The sequence below is a fragment of the Sipha flava genome, unplaced genomic scaffold, assembly GCF_003268045.1.
Source record: "Sipha flava isolate LNK unplaced genomic scaffold, YSA_version1 181_pilon_pilon, whole genome shotgun sequence".
NCBI classification, from domain to species: domain Eukaryota; kingdom Metazoa; phylum Arthropoda; class Insecta; order Hemiptera; family Aphididae; genus Sipha; species Sipha flava.
Window position 1 is genome coordinate 944,017 of NW_020272220.1, and position 20,991 is coordinate 965,007.

A 20,991-nucleotide genomic window follows, 5' to 3' on the forward strand; every position below is an offset into this window, starting at 1 on the left:
TATTTTTAATAATCAAAAACATCCTTGTAAATACTCTTTGTGAAATAAATTGCTCTAGCCACCGGGCAGTTATTTTCAATAAAAAAAAAAAAAAAAAAAAAATTAAAAAAGTAAAATACATACATATACATCTTTAACACTTAAGATAAAATAAATTTTAATTTGCTTACTTTGGGGGTTTTTCCGAGTTGAAATGCATAATTTACGTTTTTTTGTGTCTATTATGAAAATATAGTTGGTCGTTTTTTAGGATTATACTGCATAAATATCCGAACACTAGACACGAGGTTTATCAAAAAGAACGAAAACACGATCGGTCAGGTGCGCATAACATGTGCATAACGTAAATGTTATAGGTACGGAAGAAAAATGTGTCTTACCGTTTTCCCATTCGTGGCATACGGGAATCCTGCGCGACCACGAGTCAAACAGTAACGTTTACGTGGTGCCTGATATCGCACCGAGCCTAAGAAACCATTTGCACGCCACTGTTTGTCCCAGTGGACTACGTTTTCGATTTTTTTTTTCGTTTTTTTTTTTTCTTTTCCTGCCTCGACTCCGGTCGAACAAGACACGTGGAAGCCCCATGAGACGTCATCGATGCGTTACGGGGAAAAATATCCTACAGCCGAAGAGGAACAGGGACGAACGACTGGAAGCGAACACACGTGATACATCAGTATCACCGTAAACATGAGGTAAGGATGCCGGCTTATACACCCCGAGCGCCCTTAGCCTGCGAGAGAAGTCTTCCGACTGTTGTTCAAAAAAATCCTAACCTACCTATACTCATCGAAACTCTACTCGTACATTATTATTATTAATGGCTGAAGGATGGCGAATTTTAAATGTGTCGTACTTCTTATTAATTATTTCATCATGTATACAAACGTCGCTAATAAATATTAAACAGCAAAGTACTTTTTAACGGTAACATTTTTCGGATATAATTCTCGAACAAAAACGATATGCATCTGTAAACATGACGCTTATCTATGTGTCTTGCGTGCGGTTTAAAAGCGATATATTTTTTTTTTTTTTTTTTAATAAAACGAATGGAAATCATAACCGTTGTGTGCTTTCGTTCATAAACATCTCATCTATAATTCAGTGGTTGAAAACTTTTTTTTTTTTCGTTAGTCAACTAAAATCGCAAGTACAAAAGATTTTATGAATCAAAAAAAAATATTAACAGTTATTATATTTTATCTTACGTATTAAAAATAATACTAGTATTTTTATTTAACCGTAATAAAACTTAATTTAACATTTTCAAGAAAATAAAATTATTTTATATACTTAATCTTATTATAATTTATTTATATTTGCTTATACTATGAAATAAATCCCAAAGAAACAAATAAAACTTTTTTTTTTTTTTATCGAACAATTTACAACTTAGTATCAACCTTGTAACAATCTCTTGACAAATAAAATTGTTCACAGTTTTTTTTTTTCATTAAGTAGTTTTATTTAGAATTCGAAAAAAAACTTCATTATCTAAAATAATTGTTTAAGAAAGTGTTACTTGTTATGAGAAACATGCAAGTTGCTGAGATCGTCAGATATTATATACGGCATTCATATATTTATATATTCATAATTACTTAACAATGTACTTAGTGAAATATCACACATTATAAAATGACTAATCATGATGAAAAAGAAGGATCACAGAATTAAATAAATAGAATTTTGGTTATACGATAAGTTAAATATGGAAAATAAGAGAATAAATAGAAAAGAAAAGGGGATACGAAGAATAAGAAAAAAATTATTATTTGATGAGATTTAGATAATTAAGGGATCACTAAACTTTATCATAACCAGGGCTCGGGACTAATAACACTTAAAATCATTAAAATAAGCGCTTAAAAACATCATTATAAGCACTAAAATAAGCATTTAAAAAATTTTAAATTAAGCAAAAATATTTATAAAAAAAAAAACTATAAAATTCTAACTAAAAAATCAAACAAAATAAAAATAAATCTTCACTTTCAGATTTTGTAGATTTTCTAATGGATTTTTCTGAAAAATAAAATGTAAACTGTTCTCTCTGTTCTTGATCATTCTGACGTTTGACACTCAGTTCTATTTTCAGCGTTGGAATATCTTTTTTAACCCTACAACGATGTCTTGGACGACGACAAACTACGTGACAACGTAGATAAGATAAAAATTATTTTTAATTTTAATTCTATCAAAAACGACTTAGCAGGAAAAAACTATTAGAACATAATAAAAAAACTGGTCAAATAGGCAAAAATAATCAAAAAAACTAGAAATAAGCATTTTTTTTAAAAAAAATTGCTGAAAAAAAGCAAAAAAAGGCACTTTCAAAAATCATAATTGTACGTGTTATAACTTAATATAAATTTTTATAGCACTCTGCTACATTTTAAGTCAATTCGTAAAAATAAGCAACTGCTTTAACTCCCAAGCCCTTTTCATCACTAATATATTTAGAAGTTAATGAAACAATTAATCATAGACTATTATCAACCGAATCATATATGATTATTATTAAATATATTTAAACTGAAATTAATTCAACACATTTTATGTTATAGAAAAATGGCTTTTCTTTTATATTATCAATTTTTAAATATTTCTCAATTAAAAATAAATTTAATTTATTTGTATTTTAAAATGAAAACATACGTAACAAAAAAGGAACTATTCCTGGAAAAATGGATGAACAAAGGATGTTTTATGTTAAATATAACTAATATCAAATTTTAAATCTCCTTTAAATTTTACTTAATTTATCCAGTAATTATGAAAGTTTTGTACAAAATTATTAGTTAAATTTACTAAAGTTTCGTGATATTTTTGAAATATCTTTAAAAATATAATTTCTGTTTAAATCCAATCTATATTTTATATTGTAACATTACATATTATAGTCATCCCATAAATTTTTGAGCTAAAATAATTTAGATTATAGAACAAATATCATGTCTAAAAACAATTTCTTAGATGAAAGTGGCTTGAAATATATCAGCGAGTTTGTGAGACTACAAATACAATTATTGATCTTATGTGCTTTTAAATCAAACCCAAATTAAATATGGAAACAAATCCGAATTTTTATAAATGTTTTACTACCCCATCCGGTAAGATATTAAAATTTTAGTACCTTACTAAAGATAACATTTTAAAATGTCAAGACTTGTCAACCCATGTCAGAAGGTGACACACTGATACAATATCATTCAGATTTCGAATAAAATAATATATATTTCAAAAACTATAAATTTAAAAATAAAATACGTTTGGATTACGTTATATTAAAATCTCAGATTACCGAATTTTGATATCGAATTCAAAATAAAGATATGCCATACCTCTCTTATATTACATGTGTAATATACATCATCTCGTAAATAAACACATTTATTGTTTGCCACGAATATCATACCCATAAAGATATATACTAGTGTTTATATATTATATATATCTACATACAATCATACAATAAACATTTAATATATTGGTTGGTATAACAACTTGATTTTGTATTTTGAGTCACTTTTATAAATTTTTATCAAATGTAAGCTCGATTTTACGAAATGATTAAACAACTGTAATAAATTTCCGAATTAATAAAACAAATAAAAAGTAAACCAATCCAAAATAGTGTACTTATTTAATCATTTTTTGCAATATAATTTACTAATTGTGTGTTTTCATGGAATATACGAGAATGAATGAACCATTTACACTCTTATTTCGATAATCAAATGTACTTGGGTTAAAATAATCATACAAACACGAAAGTAAACGTTATACTCTTAGTGATCGTAATTTTAGTTTTGTTCTCGTTTTTCATTCCTAAAAATAAAAATCTTACTGACATACTGGCTTGTTGTCGTGAGATTTTTGGCAAGCAACTCAATTTTTGGTTAACATATGCCCATCGTACATTGGCCTAGGATTGCACTGCAAAATGTCTCAATGTTTACTCATTTATGTTTAAACTTGTATAATTGAACAAGACACTAACAGTATTAATAGCTACAAAGTTTGTCTCGAGAAAACTATTTGAAATTTGTGATTATACTCAATTACAGAAACTTATTACATCACTCGTTTTTTCTTTTGTAGTCAATTATTTAACGTTAAATCTATACACTCATTGATTAAAAACCTTTGTCTGTCTTTATACCGAGGGCGTCCTTTTAAAAGCTAAGTTTTCTTACATTTTCCGGACGGTAAATCAAATATACTCACGCTTTCTTATGACTTACTATACAGTTTAAGATGATAATGTGGAAACCTATCCAAGATGGAAATTTGATACTTGGACTTGTTAAATATTATAACGTACTGAAAAATCTGTATAAATTTACACGAATACAAAACTTTATTATACTCGTTTTATCCATCCTTAACAGTTTTCACTAGACTAAGATTTTTTTTAAAAAATATATTTAATCGATGAAAAGTTACAATAGTTATATCGTTTTAAATTAAAAAAAATCTAAACCTTAAATTTCTTAAAAAAAAAATGTCATGATCGCAGTATCTATAAATTATTTATAATCTATAAATTATAATAACTATTATAAAATCAAAATCATTGGATTACATTTTCAAATCATAATCAAATTAAAAATGTAAATAATTATGAATGTGATTTAAATAAATCATTATTGTATTATCATACCGATATTTATTAATATTTTAAACACGAATTAAACAGAACATTTTGTGAACATATAAATTATACATTATTACATTTTACAATTTGGGATTCATATATTTTTTCACAAACTAGTCAACGCTTATTCTATTCCCTTGATCCTCTCTAAAATCTTCACTTTGATCTCGACAAAGATAAGAATGTGCAACCCAATAATGTTGGTTAGAAATTCCAAACAGGTCACCCATTCAAAATTTAGAAGCATTTGATGAAATTAAACTATGGACAGTGGATGGCTCTTCATTTTATTCAAGATCCTTCATGCCTTTGAACCACTAAGAACCACATACACGCTGTTTGGAAAATAAATCTAGTATTTAATATTAACAGTACACACACTAAAACAAACGTTTTTATATACATAAAATATAAACGAATGATTCAATGCTAAGAAATGTTGATGAATCTATAACTGATAAAATTTGATCAAACAAAAATTAAATAAACGACACAAATTACGATGACTTCGCAAACAATAAGATATTCTTTCATAAATTACGTATATACATACAAAATTACACTTATTAATAAATTAATGTTTTAAGTTGTTATTAAAAAATAATATTTATGACTGAGTACTTATTTTCTAATGACATGAGTAAATATTTACTTATAATAACTGGCCTTTGACTTTCGGTAGTCCTTTATTATATCTTCAATGCATATAAGTACGCCAACATTTGGTTACAAATAGACATTTTAACGTATATTCGTTTATTTTAAGCGTGGAACGGGTATTACATTATTGGCCATTGATCAAAAAATAATCGTTTAATTTGACTAATTCCCATACTAACATAAATAAAACTATAACGTTATAATAAAGTGTTCCGTTGAAAAGTTTTAAATTAAAAAAAAATACTACCTAACAGCCATTTGTTATTAAAATGAACTTGATACTTATGTATTTATGGCTGTAAACAGTTAATTTTATTTACTTTATATTAATATGTAAATATTTCTGATTTGTCATTTATTTTTCTAATAAATTGTTTAAATATAATATAGCCATTTTTAAGAAAAAATTGTATATTAAATATACAATTATAATATACAATGTATAATATACAATATATTTGCTGTTTAATGAACTACATATTTATAAGTGAATTAGTGGATAGTGAAATAATGAATCATCTCACGAGAATATATGCAAAATTAATAACATTTTAATATTCCTTTAAAAATAGTTTTAGAGTAAATAATAATCTAAATGAATAGTTTCCAAGTCCATTAATTTTTGTATTATATAAAAGCCACGTATTTTATCACTATTTTTATATTTACCTCTAGAAGTATATTTAAAACCATTCCATTAATAATCATGGATTCGTAAATAAAACATTATATATAATATGGATATTTATAATAAAAATTATTTTATAAAAGTAATTTTAATAATTCTTAACCCTATGCCAAAACGTCGATGGGTTATTAAATAATAAAAACATTAACAAGTGTTCGTTTATACTATGAGAAAAATAAATATTAATAAAAACAAATATGAGTACTAGTATGGTAATATGGTTGGTTATGGTAGTAATATGGTAATATAAAATAAAATAGTATTTTTATTTTTCAGATGGTAACAGCCAACAACAATAAATTTAACTCTATAATTAAGTTTAACTCTATAATTTTTGTTTCCCAATTTACAAAACAAAATAGTCTAGTAAACCAAAATAATGAACGATTAAATTTCCAGATAAATGAAAAAATAATCATATTTTCTGCATAAATAAAATTACTGCATAGTGTCATACCGAAAAATTGAAGTAAGTCAACAAATATTTTTGTAAAAATTTTAATAAACCCTTAAAAAATTAAATCCAACCACAAGAACATATTTCATTATATTACAGTGTGCTAAAAATGCTTAGATATGTGTTATTTTAAAATTATGTTTATTCGTTTTTGCAATTTTTATGTATTATATGATGTGAATTTGAATAATAAGTTTTTATTTTCATTTATAAAATCCAAATTCAAAAGACAAAATTTTACATTTAAAAATAAATTATACAAGGAGAAGTTTCTGCAAAATAAGAATAAAGCTACAGATTTACAGTCGAGTCACAATTTTTCGAACCTATATAAAAGTGGGAAATGTAATATTTAAGTTATCTGGATCATTAAATTTAAAAAAAAAAAAAAATTGATAGTTTCATACGAGTAATTCGATCCATTGAGGTGTTAAAAAAAACTCTAGGCTCACAGTTAATACGCTAGGTTCAAGTTTATCTGATGTGCACAAATATATTCAACCACTCTTGAATCAGAAACTTAAATAATTAAAAAATCTTGCCGTGGTGTTAATTTCAAATTATAATAGTTAAATTGTTATTTTCAAATTAATAAAAAAATGTATTCAAGCTGTTGGCAGGTTATTAATGATGTCCATAATAGGTCAATATAAACATAATATAATATAATCTATGGTTTAGACTAGTTTAATACATATAATATCAACAGTCTATTATAATATTTGCCATATTATCATATTATTATGTATTTAAAGAGTAAAAGATAACAATATCACACGGTATTAATGTCAGTATAGTTGTATTTTATCATTAGTGATGATAAGCCACAAGATTAACAATATAAATAATTTAACAAATATTAATATCTTGTTTGATTCTACAACTACATTGACATAAAAACATAAAATTATATTTTATCTACCTACAATTTAAATTAAATTAAATTGGCAAAACTTTTTTTTACAACTAACTATAAATAAATAATATATAAATTTAAATGTTGCACAGCAAATTGTACATTTGCTAAATGCACAAATTATTACTCTTACGCATTACATATCATATTATTTAAATTAATAAAATTAATCAAATACTTAAATGTAAATTAGTATATATTTTCTATCTCGTCTATATTATCTACATATATAATAAAGTCAAATGCCATTCACTCACTGATTGCTATTTCTCAAACAATACTAAACGTACAAACTTTAAATTTGAAATAGTGGTTCCTCTTAAATTCTAAATATGCAATAAGAAAGTATTTTTTAAAAATCACCTAGGAAATATTTGATTTGTTTAATATGTTAATTTTATTAACCAACAATTAATATTTATGTACATTTTTAAACATTAAGAATTAATAAAAATCAGTAACATTCGAATATACGAGTACAAATATTTTATGCTTTTTTCAACTTGATTTTTTTAGGTTAGGAATTTATGTCAGTTTCTAATCTAAAATAATAAAATATCCCCCATATGAGACCGGGTAATTCAACTAGAAATTTATTATAAAAATATATAAATACTCTTTACACAAACTAGGTAAACGTATTTTTTACTTGTATAATTCTTTAAACATATATTTTTAAATTAAATTTATTATTTCAATACCTAAGACTCTAAATTAATATATATTTAAATTCAATGTATCATAATAAATAAAAAATTAAAGGAAATATAGGATACATACATACTACCTTTCTATATTTCATAAATTTACAAGAAAAATACTTATCAAATTAATATAATTTAAAAATGTAATTTTTAGTAAGTATATCACTAATTATTATAAGGAAACGTTTACGCTGTTATTACTTCCATTACAATGACTATTAACATCCTAAATCTATGGGTAATTTACTATAAAATATGATAAGATTTTTTTTTTTTTAAAAATCATAATAAAGATTCTTTATACATAAGTAATTAGGTTAATTATATATTAAGACGATTGATATTCTTAATATAAATATATAAAACATTTATCAAACACCATTTTCTTTGATAATTACACATAGTACAAGTAATAAAATGACACGCGATTCATATTACATTTATAATTTAAATAGTTACTTACAGTTACGTATACTGCGGTCGACTGGCCGTTGTAATGAAAATTATCATTTTTACATTATATTCCAAGTTCTATATTGCAGTATTATTCTCAATGAATCAGTCCCTTTCACTTTGCTGTCAAATCGTAATTACCCTTCGGCAGCAAAGCGGAAAAAGACAAACCCACAAGAACGTTTTCTCCGATGACGAAACCAAAAAATTTTATTAATAAAATATAAACACGAGAAGTTAGAAAAAAAAATCAATAAACTTTTAACATAATAATTGTGCGAAAATTGTATTTATACATAAATATATGTGACACTATTTAATTTCAAATTATTGTGCAGTCAAATGAAACGCACGAACAATGTACACACGAAAAATACATGAAAAGAAAATTTTCCGGTGGCAAGAAGTAAAAAAATATAATTAAAAAGAAAAGAAAGAAAAAACATGATAAAGCTCGTGCGCGAACCCGGTTCGTATAACGATGATATGTAAGTATTGGCTTATCATTTTGTTTGCTCGGAACTAATGCTCCATATCGGCGGTTGTCGACAACGGTGACGACGACGTCCTTTATTATATAAACTGCTATCGCGTGCATTAAATCGAGATAGTATAATATATGTACAATCAAATATAAAATTGAAGAACAAAAAACACAGTTTTAATCCTTCACGTTCTTCTTCTTTTTTTTTTTTTTTTTTTTGAATGGCACGTACCTATAAGTGGTCGTGAATATAAAATACATACTGGCAAAGGCGATATTTCGACGAATTTAAATGGCCGAATTCAACTCTGAAGTGTTGTGCTATGATCGTTTTAGTCAATAATCGAACGTCGCTCGAGTGGTCGGGGGTGCGAAAACAACTCAATCGTATCATGACTTATTGTCCAGTCGACGTTACAGACAACAACAACGGACACACGCGCACGTGTAAAAAACATAATGGAATGAAAATAAAAATAAAAATAGCATCAATGTGTGAACGGATATTGACGTGCATTATCCAAACGTTAAGACGACTGACGATAGAATGCGATGAGAAAATGCGGTCAGATACTAAAATTAATACGGACGAGAAAAAATTTATACGCAAGCACATATATTATTATTATAATATATATATATATCATGACGCATGAACGTTTGCACAAATTATAGTGTCTTCTGGTTTATCTTTCTCTCCCTCTCTCTCTCTCTCTCTCTCTCCTTCCTTTCTCTCTCCCTCTCTCTTTCTTTTTCTCTCTCACACACTCTATATATATATATGTATATGTATATTACACACATTCGGCTTATACTTCACTTTTTGCCTCCCCGAAACATTTTTAAACATTTTATTTCGGTCAATCGGTGAGGGGGCGATTCTGGACCGACATCAAGGTCACAGCAGCGACGCCCAAGGAATATAATACACGAATAATTTCGTAGGCCAAAACAACAAAACGCGCAGCTGACGGATTTTGTTTCGAATAAGACGTTTTTTGCACACATTTATTATATGAGTCATTGGTTCAAACATGTGATCACCCGGACATTTTATTCTCACAGTAAAATTATTAGAAAGATAAAGAAAGAGAAGGAAAATTTAAAAAATAAAATAAATAACGATTCCAGATCGAAAACGAAAGCGGACACTATCATTCGGAGCACTTTTTATGAATTATATGTACAGAGTTCCACCACACATATTTTTTACTGTACACACACCCAGCGATTAAACTTTTTTGTCGAAAAAAAAGTCTGTTTCGTATTAGAAAAAAAAAATCGTTACTTGATACAGTATTGTTTCTTATTTATAATAATTAACAAAACTTCAATAACTGTTTTGCTTGTCCATTTCAATAAATTCTCGTAACATTCTATATTTTTTTCGACAATTTTAAATCACACTCGTCAAAATAATTTTCAATTCCGTAGTCGTGATTTTTCAGTTGACAAGCACGTACGTAATTGATGCCTACTCACTTATCTTAGTCCATCGAATATTAATTAAATATGTATTTATATTTTCTTATCTTACATCGTTACGTTTATCTTCACATCGGGGAGCCTTAACGTCACTATTTCTGGTCTCGGCATGCCGCCTTCACTCGGCAACGAACATAATCACTTCACCCCTCTCTCGCCGGAACGTCATCTTAATTCAACGCCGCTGAAGAACAAAGCGTCGTCTCCCATTCTCTGTCCACCACAAAAAACTGAAAACTTCCACTAATAAGTCTCCACCATAATCTCCGGTAACACGCGCACGCAATCTATGCATTTATTATGTAACACTGGCATGAAAATAATGTCTCGATAGCCGCGAATAATATACACCAATCGATTGATTAACCCGGCTCAAAGGCTAGGCAACCCAACCCGCAAGCAACTTTTGCTTTGAATAAAATTGTTCCGCTCCATGTTATCATTTTGTCTAACTCTAGACTCTTTCCTGGTCTCTTCTTGATAATCATCACGGCAGCGATCATTTTTTCTGTAGTTATTGAACATGTCTCTATAACTCCAATGCTCTTGTCTTCAAATCAGCCGAGTACCACTGTCCCCAAATTCATAATCTTCAAGGCTGATTGACCTCTCTTTCCATCATACTAAGATTCACTTACCAACTCCTGTTCATTCTCTAATTCCCTAAAGATAATTATGACAATTTCGTTACTTTTCTGTCCACCGCTTCTAATCACGTTATTCCTATTAAACCAACCTCTTCCAAATTCCCATCCACTTCGCCTATATGGTGAAATCCGTCTTGTACCAATGCTATCCGAATCCGTTCTGATGCTTTCAAAACATTCAAGTCTTCTAGCTCCAAGCGTGACTTTCTTCTCTACCAAAATATCAACTCAAAAACTTAACGTATTCCTAAAACTGCTAAAAACAATTCCTGGTTGATTTTTTGTTTTACACTGTATTATTCACCTCTATTCAATACCTATGGGTCACCGCAAAAACATTGAAAAAATTGTGTAAACCATCTCAATATCTCGCTCAACGAGAACTGGTTTTCTTCTTTTTGTAATATGATATCACTTCCTTATGTTTCCTCACTTGAAGAATCCTGCCCGCAAATCTTATCAATACCAAACAATCTGAACCCCAATCATCATGTTCTCACTGCGCTTTTCAGTCCTAAAGAACTTTCCTGTGCAATTTTCTCACGTTCTTCATTAGCCTTTGGCCTGGATATAATCTCAATAATTGTCCTTTGAAATGTCTCTAACAAAGCTACTACCCGTCTTTTAAGTATCCATAATGATATCTGGGTTTCAGGCACGATACTTGATTCTTGAAAGCAATACCATGTCATTCCTATTCCTAAGTCCAACTCTCCTTCTGGCGCTCACAGACCTATTGCCTTATCGTCCACTCTTTGCAAAATTGTTAAATCTATTATTAAAACTCGTTTGAACTAATTTCTGGCAAAGAATAACCTTGTCCCAAACAATCTTTTTGAATTCCGACGCGTTATAGGTTCCATGTAACCTAATCGTAGGATTCATCCACCTCCGTATTGAGCACAGTCTCCTTCCCCACCATACTTTTAACCTTTCCTTTAATTCTTCTCTAGTGTGTACTAGTCCTCACGAAAAATCAATATGTGATTTTAATCACATTATTTGCTGTAATGTGCGAACAAAGGCAAATTAAAAAAAAAAAAAAAAAATCACATTATATTTAAATATCCTTCCTTTCTTCATAGTAGACAACTTCTTTTTTCATTCTTCCATCTTCCTTTAGCTATATAACTCCCGACTCTAACCTTCTCCTCAACTCCCGCTCCACTCCTATCATTAATTCCATCATTAATATCACCGATTACTCCGGCTACCTTATTTAATTGTATACATATATATTTTTATTTATTTATTTATTTTTTTTTTATTTTACCTTAAATTTAAAAAATATTTTTAACTACTTAAATTCTATGCATAACTAATCGAATTGCATTGCTGTAATGTTTACGATAAAGGCAAATTAAATTCAAAAAAAAATTATAATATATAATTTAATAACTTGTTTACCAAATTTGACACCACTTGATTTTTAAATTTGAAATTTAGCAAAAATCTCTTTTGTTTAAATTTAGGATTGCTGTAATTTAGTCAATTTTTAAGGTATGAAAAAAGTTTGTTCATCAAATTTGCTTTAAAAATATAGTTCTATTGAAATCTGATATTGAAAATAGGTGTTGACATTAAAAAAATGTAAGTTTTATTGCACATTGGCACAACAAAAGAATTAAAAATTCGAAAATGATCATAAAATGTGTATTTTAGTATTCCCTAGCTCTTTGAAAAAATCCCCAATTTAATCCAAGGTTACTGAATGGAAATATTTCGTGTTAGTATTTTAGTGAAACACTGGATTTTGTAAATTAAAACTCGAAAAATATCAAAACGTTTATTAAATATCAAACATATCACTCTGTGTAATGTGTTTATTAACTCATACTATAAAGAATTCAATGAAATATCAAAAAAAGTTTACGTTCTAATTAAATTCTGAGACTTCAAATATTATTTTCAAATTCAGAATTCAAAAGCTTATAAGTCATAATAAAAGCCATACTTCGTAAAAATTAATTTTTTTTTGTATGTATATATGTATTTATATACTTATTATTATAGTAAAAACTTTATTATTAAAACATTTTTATATTTTACTATATATTTTATTTAATAAAAATGGAACATAAAGTCAGAAGTACTCAAGTCTAACGTAATTATAATCGTGATAAATTATGGTAAATAAATTGCTTTAAAATTAAAAACCCGTAACCTTTTTGGCTTTTAATTACGCTAAGATCAAAAGTATTTTTCACGAGACAACTTAACAATGAAAAGTCGCGTATTTCGTCTATTTATAATATGTTATAATTTGTATAATGATTTATAAATAAAATGTAATATTAATGTGTTTTAACATTAAATTACTCTTTCTCATTTCTTAAAATATATCATAATAAAAAAGTATACAGTTGAATCCAACCTAAACTATTAAAAAATAATGTATTAAGTAATTCAAATGTTTATATAATTAAACTGAGAAAAATACTAGATGTAAATAAATGTATATTCAATGTAGACGATCAATTATAGTAGACTAGCCGACGTAATCGTACAGTAAGAAAAAAAAATGAATAATTAAATAATATAATTCATACCTTTATTTCATTAACTTTTCTTAGTGTTAGTTATTGCAGAAAAAATAAAGTTTTTAAATTACATACTAATTTCATTTCATATTGATTTTATATTAATTAAATTAACCGTAGAGATATATGAGTATAAAATACTATATATATATATATATATTTAATTGTTTAATGAATAAGTATAACTTTAAGTGTTTTATACTATTTCCTATGGCATATTAAACTATGAGTTATAAAATAAATTGTACACAGTTCGAAAAAATAATATTGAAAAAAAAAGTGTAAAGCATATAGGCTAAAATATATAAATGTAATGTATTATACCTTACATCCTAGTTGCGTGGAGAAGTTATTATTATAGGGAAATTGCTCTTTTAAAATGTGATGGTGGGAAAGTGGGTACGGCCAATACTGGATTTAATAATACAAGTAAGAAGTGTATATTAAATATTGTAACTTTTTTAGACTACACCATCGGAGTATAATAAATCAACCGATTAAGTACATACGAATTACGAATATCTATAAAAATATAGGCATATTCTATAAATATTAAATATTATTTTTTTGGTGGGTTACATAAAACTACTTATGAAAGTACCTAATACACATTTTTGCCCTTACCAAAAATGAGTTAAACATATCACTTACTACTCCATAGACCAAGGATGTGGATGATGGTGTCATACCCTTCCCCCACCTTTTTATTTATATATCGTATATGGATAAATGAAAGAAGCCTAGTGAAAAATTCTTACATAATTGAATTACTAAAAGTAATACAATTAAAAATCGAATAATGCAAATTTAATTTAGTCGGCAAATAAATTATTAAAAAAGTTTCTTAATACTACCTACTACATATACTATCAGAAAGTAATTTTATTTACATAAAAACTTAAAAATTTTACAATTTTACCAGAAGAATTCTATTTTTATTAAAATCTTAGTATATAATAGTATTTATTAATAAATTAATTTATTGGTTTTATATTATTTGGTTTTAACTATATACACACAAAACAATAATTTTATTAAGAATTTATGTTTAATTATACTTATACATTTGAATATTATGTGTCTTATACTACATAATTCTACATTTCTACTACATATTTAATTCACCTAACTTAAATTTTCCTTGAAGTCTACACATACAAAATTATTTATTTTGAATTAAAATAGTCATTATGATTTAGATTGAATTTTACCCTTGAGTGCGATCTAACATCTTATTCTTATAACACTATTCTTCACACAATAAAAATATCTTTTAGTTATAACCCTTTGGGCTTCTGGAATAGTTTTTTCGGATGTAATTTAGTGTAGTTGATTTTGCAATAAATCACTATAAGTCGGTGAAGCTCAACCTTTTTTTTCTTCGGCGGGCCACTTCAGTGAACAATTTTCAATCTTCGAGCACCAATTTATATAAAAATACTAATAATCACAACTATATCGAACAAATATTTATTAATCAGACTGAATATAGTGACTTCAGATATTTTAAAACTTCCAAAAGTAAAAGAATCAAACTCAATCTAACTAATTTATTTATAGAAATATTAAAAATAAATTGCAAAAAAATTTTTAGATGTTAATAACTACATTAAAAATGTTTGCTTTTATTTGATAATAAATTTAATATTGGCAAAAATTATGTCAATACTTATCTTCAACTTAAACTAATTGAATTGAAAACAAATTTTTGTATAATGATGATTACCAAAAAATGAAACAAAATAACTTCTTACAGTTATATTAAAAACTTTCTCAAGGAGATTTTTCTACTTTAAAAAACATTGTGATGAAAATGGCTCCATGTATTCAATATAACGAATATTGTTACGAATAATACGTACACAATCAGTTCATACATCGCAGTTAACTGATGTGCACCTTTATTGCATTTTAAGAGAGAAAACATCAAAATTCCAACCTAACTTAACTTTTCAATATTAGTGAACAAAACAAAACCCTACATTTTATCGAAAATAAGTGTAATATTAAATATTTTAAGTTTTATTATTATTAATAATAATTTTATATTTTTGGAGTATAAAATATTGAAAAAATTCAAAAATTAATAAAAATAATTTTATATTTATTTGGAATGTCTTATTTTAGAAATGTATGACAAACCCCATATTTTTCCTACTTCTAGTGTAAGTAAAAAATAAAAATACAATACCTATCTTTACAATGTAGTATTTACTATCTACTATCCATTTTGCATCTTGTGAGAATGCGGATTCACAATGGTTACTAAAATGTTCACTGTAATAATATACATTATTGCATAATATAAATATAAAGTTACAAGTCGTTAATTTAGTTAGATTTTTTTGCACTACTAATCCGTTTGTAGGGTTTTATCATGTGTTCGAAATTTATTTTGATATTATTTCCAATTTCAACTATTTTAGCTACCTACCAGTTATAACCATTATAACATAAGTAATTAATGAATATTTTATATTACAATTTGGAATCAAATGTACAATCTTATAACTCCTTATGCCAGTGGTTCTCAACCTTTTTTTGTTCACAAAACACTATTATACATTACAAGTTTTCGCGGCACACTCATGCACTTGACACCAAAAACTTTGGCTACACGCTAAGATATTCAGTTTTATCAATCGGTATTTTCAATTTATTTCCGAACTGTACAGTTATAAAACTAAATAATTTTAATCTATACACGTATCATTTATCTGTACAGATAAATAAATGTAAAGAAATAAAATATATTCCGTTTTCAATATTTTTAAACCAGACATTTTTCGCGGCACATCTCGTTGATATCGTGGCACACCAGTTGAGAACCACTGTCTTAGGCAGTGTCATCGTTAATTAATATAATTATATATATATATACTTATTCTATATCTGTGGTTGGCAACATTTTTGGCCCTAAGGCCACATATATAAACTAAATAGGGTTCACGGGCCAGACAATACAAAAAATTGCAGAGTGTCCGAATTGGTTCCGAAACGTCCGAATTGGTTCCCGGATTGATACGAAGGGTATATCCGAGTTGGTTCCCGGGTCAAAATATTTTCTTTTTTCCTTCCCATTTTATACAGACTTAGGACTGTATGTATATATAACATTGATTTTTTTTTCACTTTAATTTGTATAATGATATTCTTATAATAATATAATAAACATAATATTAATTCGTCAATTTATTTTTAAGTATTATTCTTATCATTTTTTGTATTATTGAGGTAAAAATTTATAACAAACAATACAATAAGTTTTTTATTTTTTTCACTGTACATAAATTCCATATTCGAAGATATTAAAACACAAATACAATCACTAATACAAACACTTTGCGGTTATTACGGCGAATTACTGAATGCCGTACTGACTTATAAGTACGACTAGATATCCGTCAATATCGATAATATAACGCCCGTTTTATCACGATTTTTATCTAAATGATAATTTATTTCATCTTATCCATTCCGAAATTCGTACTTATCAATCCACCTTGGTACTTATAAAGATGGGAAATTTCAAAATGTTAGTAAAATAATAATATTAAATAACAAATATAATTAGATTGGATTTCGCCCTTTTCGAAAGTATTTATTGGGAACCAATTTGGATGTTTGTTGCCTGGAATGTCGGGAACCAATTCGGATGTCAATTTTTAGGTATGGGAACCAATTCGGATGCAGCCAAAAATTGATATGATATTCAATGAAATTTCCTAGTTTTGGAATTGTATGCGGGCCATATAAAAGATAAGTGGAAGCCGGATGCGGTCCAGGAGCCGCCAGTTCCTAAATACTGTTGTATACCATTATACTTCCATAATATTATAATAGCATTCAAAAATAATTGTATCCATACATTTTTTCATTTTTCCTGATTTAAATATCGATGATAGATACCCAAAAACTGTAAGTATTACGTGTAATTTATTAGGAATAGCCTAGTTCTATAAAACTAGCTGTTGTCCGATTCATGAATTAAGCATTATTTATCGAATTTCATGAAAAGGATATTTTTTTATTATGCTCATGAATTAAGCATATCACTTGTTCATTCCACGAAACAAGCAAAAAGTGTCTATTCTACGAACTACGACACTTTCACGGTCGTCAATTGTATAACATGTAATCGTGTAACGTATACATATTATTATTTACCTATAGTAAAAAAAGACTATAACAGGGGCGTCATTTCAACTTTTGAAAGGGTGGGGCGACTGATTAAATTTGCCGACTTCATAATATTTAAAAAATTATGGTTACCTATATATTTAAAATTTAATATTTATGGACGATAGACTATCAATAAAATATTTTTTCGGAACAAAACATGTAAGTAGTGAATAATGATGATAAACAAAGAACATGAAACGTTTCAATTTACCCAATTAAATAATAACATTACAAACAATTAAAAACATTAATTTATTTACTTATCCTATAGACTATAAGTTACTTTTTTTTTCTTATTTTTTTAATTTGCTATTATTGGGGACATTACAGTAATACAGTTATGTAGTGAAAAGATGCAAATTTATAAAAAACATACAAATCAAATTACGAAACCAGCGGAAATGATAAAATTAATGATGGAGTTGATGACATGGGTAGAGCGATAGTTAAGGATAAGATTTGAATCGGGAGTGAGATAACCCAAAGTGGATAGGAATGAAAAAAGGAGATGTCTACTAGGAGAGAGAGAGGGGCTATAAGTTACCTATCAATAGGTTTAAAGGAATAATAATATAAATCTAATTAAATAAATACTTATAATTTTATTGTCTGTATATTTAATACTTTACAGAACCTATTTATAAAAACCAGTGGCGGTTTTCCCTGGGAGGCAAGGGAGGCAGTGCCTCCCTTGAAAGTACAAGAAACTACACGGTTAATGTTATTTAAATTATTAAATATGTTTTGCTTATAATTTCAAGCATAGACACGTTAATAAAAGGGAAATTAATAAAGATAAATATAAATTTAAATTATGTATTGAACGGACTATGGAGTATATCGTGCGCGGTCTCGATCTTTCAAGTCCGTGGTACTCATCAACTCATGGGTAAGAGAATGCCTAAGTGCGGCGTGCCGCACTGCCGTGTGCAATGTGCACAACAGGCAAATATAATATTGTTTATAGTAATATACTAATAATTTGACATACTGTATTACTATACAATAAACTAGGCTACGGCTGTCCCTCCATACATCCCGTGTCAGTGGTTCCCCACTTTCTCAGGAGGCAATCGCTGTCACAGTTATCGATACGTTACATGTGTATACAAGCTTACACACACAAACGCACATAAAATATGCTAATAGCGCATGCGCGATTCTCCGCGGAGACTGCACACTACCGTTGCCTCCGTCAGAAAACGTCACAGGCTGTGACTCACAGCGGCTGACCGATAATTATTATTCTAACTTTTGGATACAAACAGAGTTTAGGCGTTTTCCATGTTTTGTGTGTACAAGTTATATTATTATTCTTTAAATCATATTATGATTATTTAATCCCTACTTTATTCCACGTTATCACTAAATGAGTTATTATCAAATATCAATTGTAATATGTTTATTATTTTGTACTATAACTTTTTGTAATATAAAAGATTAGAATAATTATTCAATTGTTTTATTTTCTGTTGTATTTGTTTAGGTAGACGATTAGGTAGTTCGTACTGTGAGTTGTGACTTCTGAGAACAAAATAAAGCATTCTAATTTCAAATTAAAGTTATTAAAGTGATCAGTATTTTTTTGTTTCAAGTTGTTTTTTCATATTTTTTAAAAATGAATCCAATTTATGATCCGATTGTATTCCTTTTAGAACACTATTACAGACGTTGGAGTACATGTGACAAAAACGACTTACTTAGGCAAGGTAAACCAACTCCTTCTCTGACGTATTTGTCTGCAGACAAAATTGGCTCAAAAGTATTTTGTAGGTCTTTCAATTCCAACGTTTATACTAAACATCCTTGGATATGTGGAAGTTTTTATTTACAGAGGTTATTCTGTTGACCATGCATTTTATTGAGTCAGTCAAATTCTGTTTGGATTACATTAGGCTATGCTGATTTTTACTAGGAAGACACTAGTCAATTTAGAAACTAAAAATTGTTATTATTTAGGTCAATAAATTTTTTTGAAATTTTTCTTTTGCATCAATTTTGTAAATATTCAACTATTTGTAACTCAAAACTAAAAAGACACTTTATAGGGTTTGTGTCTCAGTTTTGTATAAATTATAGATGTATATAGTATTTTAATATTATAATTATAATTTAAATACAATATACCTACCAGTAATGCAAAATTGTAACTTAGTAGTTAGCATTTAATTATGTGTTAGAGTGAAAATGAAACCTTTCTCTGACAGATTTTTAAAGAAAAAAATTGTATTTAAACAAATTAAATGAGTTTTTAGGACTGTGCGATTCGCTTTAATAAGTCCAGATGGATAGGAACAAAATTGTTGCCTCCTCAAAATTTTAATGCCAGAACCGCAACTGATTGAACACAAATTGAATAAATTCAAAATAAACAGTATACTAAACACCAAGCCTGGACATTAACGAGTTAATAAGTTAAAATTTAAGTTGAAAGTTAAGTTAATTTAACTTAATAACTTAACTTATTTCATTACTGATAAATTAACTTAATTCATATCCTTACAGATTAACTTGAAATTAACGTGTTATTTTTTAATCTATCCCAATTAAGTTAATTTTGATATTCAAAACCACAAAAATGTTTTTGTAAAATGCGATATTCGATAACAAGTTTATGGAATTTAGAAAAAATATAAAAATAAATATATCGAAGAATATTTAGATAACAGCATAATATTTATCACGATATTAACTAATAATAGGGATCCTACCGGTCTCGGGAAGATTATTAATTTTATTACGTGGTACATTGAGCTGTTGGCATTGCATATTATCAAGCTCAGAATCAGTGATGGGAATTATTCGACTATTCGAATATCAGTATTCGATGCTACAATACAATACGTAACGAAAATTATTTGTTTAAGTTTTCGCGCTTAATTTAATATTATTGTATTACTTACTCAAATATCATTTGTGCTTATTGTAAAAATAAAATATTTATAGATTGTACAATTTAAAAATAAAAAAAAATAAATAAAAAAGTTTTCGAGCAACACAAAACATTTAATAATAATAGGTATTATAGCATCGAATACTGATATTCGAATGTTCCAATATTCAAATATTCGTATATTAGAATTATTTACGGTGAACATATTCGAAGTCA